This window comes from Euprymna scolopes, chromosome 11 (genome assembly GCF_053919585.1).
Source record: "Euprymna scolopes isolate OS-2025 chromosome 11, ASM5391958v1, whole genome shotgun sequence".
In the NCBI taxonomy this organism is placed as follows: domain Eukaryota; kingdom Metazoa; phylum Mollusca; class Cephalopoda; order Sepiida; family Sepiolidae; genus Euprymna; species Euprymna scolopes.
Window position 1 is genome coordinate 121,952,985 of NC_136492.1, and position 7,885 is coordinate 121,960,869.

Sequence of the window (7,885 nt, forward strand, 5' to 3'; positions counted from 1 at the left end):
CATGCGAGTATATACAGTAGGATATTATAAGCCAAAATTTATATTACGAAATTTGTATATTTGACATTAAAAAAATGACCGACTATATTATTTACGAAGGTATGGTTTCCTCAAAACCGCCTGTTAGGAATCGGAAATCTGGCAAAACAATTGTCGGACCCTGCAATACAGCTTATATAAAACTTATCAAATGTAGTCGAACGCATGAAAATAATATATTTAGACGATCTCCGAAACGGTGATGTTAGTGCACAGAGAATCATGGTGAAATATATAAGCAAAACCTTAAAACATTAAAATTCTCCCTCTGGACACTGTTACATGAAAGGCATGATAAGTCCGATAGTAAGGAAATACCTTGAGCCACGCATTACATTTTCTTAACGATTGTTCAGGTTTAATTATGGTTTATTTCTTATGAGACAAATCGGAAACTATCCTTGCCATTAAAACATATTTAACTGACATCGCCTCATATGGCTCGGTAAAATGAATATGTTCGCAAAATAACACTGGATTTACTAGTAAAGTCTTTGAACCTCTATTAATTAGCCATCATATTCAATCATCACCTTATTTCTCATTTTAAAATGGACTCGCTTTAAAAATATAGAATACACATTTTGAAATAGCATGCTGCCTCTTATCGAATAGAAATTAGTCCAAATTTATGGGCGTACGCTTTAATGACGGAAGGATATATCAGAAATAGTGTTATATAGTTATTATTATTAGTATTAGACTATACCACTTGTGCGCGTATGTTACGTGAGTTCTTATTAGTAATGATATGAGTCTTAGTGAGAGTTCTTGTCTTATTACATATGATGTTGTATCTTAGAGAGAGATGTGTATGTAATGACATTTTATAACACAGGCATATAATAACAATACAATTTACCTTTTTGTAGAAATCACAAACACAAAGATGAGCTTTATCACAAACACGTGATGAATTTATTTTCTTACGACCGGTCGAGATTTCCTCATTAAGAACTCAAAGTTTCACATCTTAGTTTCTGAAGTGACGTCTCGCTTCAGACGTCCGCCTGTCTCTGAGTTTTCTCACTGACCGTCTCCCCAGACTGTCTCTCCTGACTGTCTCTATGACTGTCTCCACGACCAACTAACTCCCACCTCCTATATTGAGAAATCCATGCATCCCGGCCACGTGAGCAAAATTCACGTGTTTCAACATGCGCGACTTTGCACGTTTTCGACATTGATTTCCCAATAACCTATTTTCCTTGTGTTGTTTCCACAAAGGAATTTAACCTACATATCTAATTTATTTAACTCATATTTTATTATCCACATTCTTTTAACAATTGAATAGTTTATTTATTATTTATTTCATCCGAATTAACAATTTACTGAACATTCCATTTAAACCTATTGTTCTTTAAAACTTATGTCCAGGGTTCGATTTCTGCTTTCTCTTATTTTCATTTTAACTAATCTCTCTATTTTTATACTTACATGAACAGGGGACATCCCTTATCATGTAACAATAGATCGTTAAATAAAAGATTAGGCAAAACCGCGTAAAAGTTGCTTTGGGGTGTAAATCCGAAATTGAACCGAATGCATATATTTGCTTGATATGCACTCATAGAAAATACCCGTAAACTTAATATTAACAAAAAAAAAGATTTTTACGTATGGTTTAAAGCTGCCCGTCATACAAGTATTATTTTCATGAAAAGAGATTTACTGGAAATGTCACATATACATAGCATAGCATTTGCATTAGCTGGCTTCTTAAAAGTCTTCAATTATAAAACAAAAGTCAAATATATTAGGATACACCAATATGAAGACCTTAAGTAAAATATTAGTAATAGAAAAAGGGGATCCCCAGTGTGCTTACAATATTAGATTAAAAACAATACAGCTATAAAATACATGTCTCACCTGTGGAAAGGTCCTGGATATTAGTTTAAACTATACCCAATGTTTAGGCCCCACTTGCGGGCTTTATGGAGTGTGGAGCCACCTCTTAATTGGCATTCCTCGCTAGTCAACTCTGACCGGAAGAAGTAATACCTGTTAGTGTCCCAACTATAGGATAAATAGAAATCTACTTAAAAAAATATATTCTATTAAAAACTTTTTTCCTTCAAAATCACTGGATTCGGTATTAAATAACCTAAAAAGTGTTGATATGCAGTAAAAAAAAAACGACCATCACCTGCGGAAAAAAAAACACTTCCCAAATAAAAAAAATTAGAAAAATACGGGTTTTCTTATACTAATATATCAAAAAAAAATGTTTATGTATAAAAGGATATATATATATATATATATATATATATATATATATATATATGTATATATACATATATATATATATATATATATATATAAATTCCCATAATATACAGATATTATTGGTTATATATCAACACACCTATTTCAGTGAAATTTTTGTTCAAGGAGATAACCTGATCAGACCTAAAAGGGACGGTACGAGGGGCGTGCAATAAGTAATGCCCCTGACCCAGTTATCATAGCAGTAGGACAATAACACATGCCACAGTTATTAGTCATTCTCTACATAGGAACCACGAGAATTATGCAATTCTTTCATCGTTTGATGCAGCTCTGAAGACCATTTTTGTAGGACCCCCCAGGTCGGTCCTCGACCCAGGACGTGACTTCAGAAATCAAGGCATCATCATCTAGAAAACGCTTTCCTTTCAAAAACAACTTCATGGCTGGGAAGATATGAAATCAGAGGGTGCAAGGTCATGAGAGTAAGCAGGATGGGTCGGATTTCATAACTCCACGCCCGTGCTTCTGATCTGGCGACATGCGAGTTGTGGACCGGAGCGTTTTCCTGCAGGAGGAGGGTATCTTTACTGATTTTGTCCCGGCTCTTGATTTTGATAGCTTTCCTTAATTTCCTCAAAAGTTAAGCATAATATACTCCTATAATTGTTGTACACTTTGCCAGGAAATCCGTCCGCGACTTCGTCCTGGTCCCAGAAGGATGTGAGCACGACCTTGCAAGCGGAGGGCTGCATCCCTGCCTTCTTCGGAGGTGGTGAGCCCTAGTACTTCCACTGCATTGACTGGGCTTTGATCTCGTGATTATAATGATGGATCAAATAATCAGTGTTCTTGGCACATCTCCAAGTTTATCCTCGATCAGTCGTCACGTTCTCGCTACTGGAATGGTGTGAGCAATATGTGAATCAATCTGGCAGACACACATATGCAAATGGTCATGAATGATCATCTCCACAGATCCTGTACTAATCTTGACATCTTGGGCTATTTGGCGAATCGTAATGCATCGATGTTCCAAAATGGCCGCCTTAACTGGACGGACAGATGCCTCACCAATGGCAGAAGGAGGCGAGCAGATCTGGGATTTGTTGCCACAGACTTCCGGTCATGTTTGAATTCACAATGCCGCGTTTTACAAGGTCATATGATGGGGCATTATCATCATAAGTTTCTTTCATTTCATCACATGTTTCGTGTGGTGTGCGTCCTTTCAAATACAAAAACCGGATCACTGCTTGACATTCAACAGGCTCCTTCTCACACCTGGCTCAGTTCAAACACCTTTAAAACAGAAACACCAATTAGTTCAGAGCTGCAACTGGCCACATCAAAATATAAATCATTGCACCTGTAACATTTTAGCTAGATCAGAAAACTGGAAGTGGGTCAGGGGCATTATTATAGCACGCCCTCCTATTAAAAAACGTCAGTTACATTTCTTTTTATACAATACAATCGGGTGTGGTTTATTAAATTGAAATCCTGGTGCGTAATCGCTCAGTTTGAATGCAAAATTTAAGAAATAAAAACTCACACATTTTAAGAAAACGTTTTTTTAAAAGAAATTTAAATGAGAATATCTGAAATTTTAATTTATAATTTTTAAATGAGAACATGTGAAAACATGAAAGAAATAATAAACTCATTTTTATTTACTTTTTTATTGTTGTTATTTTCGAATTTTCACAAAAAATAGCTGTATCGAGAAGTTATTCGAATATAGTTTTCTTTTTTTTTCTTCATAATTTTATTATTAAGAGACCGAGCTTACCGAAGAGAAACATGTCTTGCATGCATGCTGTTTGAAATCCGTGTGTGTAATCGTTCGGTTTAAGCGCAAGATTTAATAAATTTGTTATTGTTAATAATGTTTCACTCTTTTTAAAAATAGTTTATCTGTTTAAAAGAAAATCCATATATGAATTGAAAGTAAGGCTATGGAATTATATTTTGAGAGAACTATCACAAGGCATCAAGTCAACTGGAAATTTACAATCACACTTTTCGCGCATTTTTTCGGCAACGTTATCAATGACGGAGATTTGCTCTATCCACATGTTCGCTCTCTATGGAGAGGTTTGTTATGTCTGTAAGCCTTCTGTGGCTCAATTTTTTTTATCGAAGATAGTTTTTTATGAGCTTCAGTTTCGAGAAAGAGCGCTCAAAGCTGGCAACGCTAATAGCTTGGTAAGGGAAATGCGCAGCAAGATCACAATATTAGGGACAGAAGTCTCTAATATTATTCTCTGTATGAAGTTCAAATGTTCAAGAGATTCATTGATTTTATTTTTGCTGAAGCTTTCACGAACACCGCAATCGCATTCTTTCAACAAAGAATTTATCTTTATCAATATCTTCCTCAACTTCACCAAGCAGGCAATCTTAATTCAAATCAAGCAGATTTGACAACGTAAGAAAACGTATTTACTTGCAAGATTGTAAACTTGTTGAAATCCGAAAGATATTTCTTCAGTAAATCTTTCTATGGTAGCTAGAATTTCTTGTATCAACTCAGTATGAAACCCTAGCGCTGCATAAGTCAGTCATTTACCATCCATTCCTTTCTTTTTAGGGGCGCGATGTTCCATGCTTATTCCCATTTTGAATCGTCAATTGCAGTGTCGACACTCTTTTCTCTATCTTGAAGAAGGCAATCTCTAAACGCCGTATGGCTGAGAGAACTTTGCTTTAGATCCACCTCCTTTTCCTGAAAATACTTATGGCTATTCTTGCTTTCTGGAAGAATAATTCTACAGAGGCTCAGAAATAAAATAAACGGAAACGACAATACTGAGTTGAGAATTAATGATTCATCTGATCTTGTGGTTGCATTTTCTCCTTTTTCTTGGAGCTGTTCTACGACAATGACAACTTCCAATAATATATTTATCACAACATTTGCAGCATTTTCTCGACTAGTCAATCTAGTTTCCACAGTCCACTTGAATCTTATACCGGTCAAGGGAATCAAGTCGCGCCAGAAATGTGTAGTTGAAGAAAGGAACGAGAATAACCGGTCCAGTATGCAAAAAATGTAACAGAGTGAACCGCTACAGAAGCGACATGTACACAAGCAAGCTTTAATGAACATGTCACAAATAGAGCGTTTGGGATGATTTCGGAGATTCGTTTCTGCACACCCGATCGGTGGCCTGATTGTAAAATTAAGCTTATTTAGATATAGAAGCAATAACATCGAGACTACTAGCAAATTCTTGAAACCTTTCTGTGGTTTGTCTCCACTGAACGACATGGTCATTTTGCCAACATTAAAATGGAAGTGTATTTCTAAAAATATATTCATATATACCCTGTTTTATAGATAGTAAAAAGAATTACTTTTTTTATAACGTTTAATATGGTTTATCTAAACTTCTCTCTATACATAAAAGGCAAAATGTGTGTGTGAGTATGTGTGTTTATATGTGTGCCAAAAACTTTCGACACGGATTTCCACGAGTTCGGTATCATTTTGAAGATCCACATCTTGGACGACATATATCGCAAAATTGGGCAAATACATTCATTCCTTCATCCTTAACAGCTCTGTTTATTACAAGGAGGGGTGAAAAAATGGTATCTTCATGACAAGATTGCTTTACGCATACGTCATTACACGCAAAAGACCTTGTACAGTGAATTCGTTTTAAATCTTATAAATATCGACCTACTTTCATCCACGCGTCTGTAACGCGATGGGTTAAGTGACAGCGTCGTTATCTAAACATTTCAGATATACTTTTTTTCTCGATTTTTAAACATTTAATATTGGATCTAGTTTATTTATACCATTTTTTTTTTCGCTTTTCGCTGTGTTTTTTTTTTTCTTTTTTGGATTTTTGTTTATCCGATTGTTTTACAGAAGTTTTTTGTCCGTTCGGTGTTTTATTTGTTTTGTTTTTTCCGATGTTTTAAAAAAAGTTCAAACAGGGTTATTAATTCGCTTATTCTTTGCCCCCCCCTACACACCTCCAAATACCCAGGCAACGCCGTCATTTTTGGGGTAGGGGATTTGTTTTCCCGATTTTTTTAAAAAAAAGTTTTAAGTTCGTTTGCTGTTTTTTTTGTGTTTTTCCGATTTTTTAAGAAGTTCTTTAGACCTCCACTACAGACACCTCCAAACACCCGGGCAACGCCGGGTACCTCCAAACAGGGTATTAATTCGCTTATTCCCCCCCCCTACATATACACCTCAAAACACCCAGGTAACGCCGTACTTTTCTTGTGGGCGGGTGAGAGGGTTTTTTTTTGTTTGGGGTTTTCCGATTTTTTAGGAAGTTCTCCCTCCTCCCTACACACACACGCATACACACGCACACACACAAACACCTGGGCAACGCCGGGTACACCCCGCTAGAACGTAGAATAATAGTAGTATATTCAGTCGTTCGGTTACGTTATTCTTCTAAACAAAGTCTTATTTTTAGGCGATTACGCGTTAACACCTTAAACAACTTAGCTGAAAAGATTAATAAACAAAACAATTATTTAAGAATTTAGGGTGGAGATTTGCTTCAATATTAATTGGACATAACATAATTTGTAATTATTGATATATTCGAGCATTTTAGAACACTAACCAGTACTTATTATTTTCCTGGTGGAAATAAAATCTGTACACTTTTTAAGGGGGGGGTCTAAGGGACTACGCATAGTTTTACAACTTTGCCAATCAGAGTTCAGGTTAGTGAACATTTCTACAACGTTAGAGCAGCCTGGAAATGAGGATTATTTATCATTTAAGGTTAAATTAATATGCGAAAGTTTAAATTAAAAAAATAATTGTTTTTTTTTTAATAGTCTATATGCAATGGCATTTAACGAAATGAATGTCGAATAAAACAAAGGAAAATATCATTTTAGCCACGTATAAAATTCTCACAAAAAAGGTTTCTATTCTAATTATGTGTATCTTGTTTTTTATTTCCTTTTTTTTCGCATCAAAACAAATCAAAATCAAAACTGCATATCTATGACATTGTCAGTAGTAATAAGAGGGAAAAATATTTATAGTTAGGATAAACACATGGCCATTCGTTTGTAAAGAGAACGTATAGAAAAGTTAAGAATGCATTCACATCCGTTCGTAAGCTAAGAATTGTTTTCTATACTAACTATGTTATTTAGAAACTCGTGTTTAAAATGGAGAGGGGAGTTTGTTAACTATTCTGTTTTATACCGTTTTATTTTACATAACAATCGTTCATTTTTTTCAATTGTTTATGAAACATTCAAATAGTATTTTGCCAACTTGTGACAAATGTGAATCGATTTTATTTTGAAAGTGAAATATATCATTAGTTGTTTCATTATTTTCAATCAATTAAAAGAAAATCCGTCGAGAAAACTATTTAGCCCCCCCCCCGTATATTTAATATATGCCCCTCTATCAGACAAACACTAAGTGCATTTTTTGTTTGCGAAAATATATGTCGACATCAGAAAGTTTTAGAGTAATTCGCAAAAAGGAGACACAAACAAATCACTATATAAATATTTAGAAATTTACAAAGAATCGGAATCTGGAATCGTATCGGGAGTTTAACACAGAATCGATAATTGAATCGGAATCGGGGGAAAAATTAGGAATCGT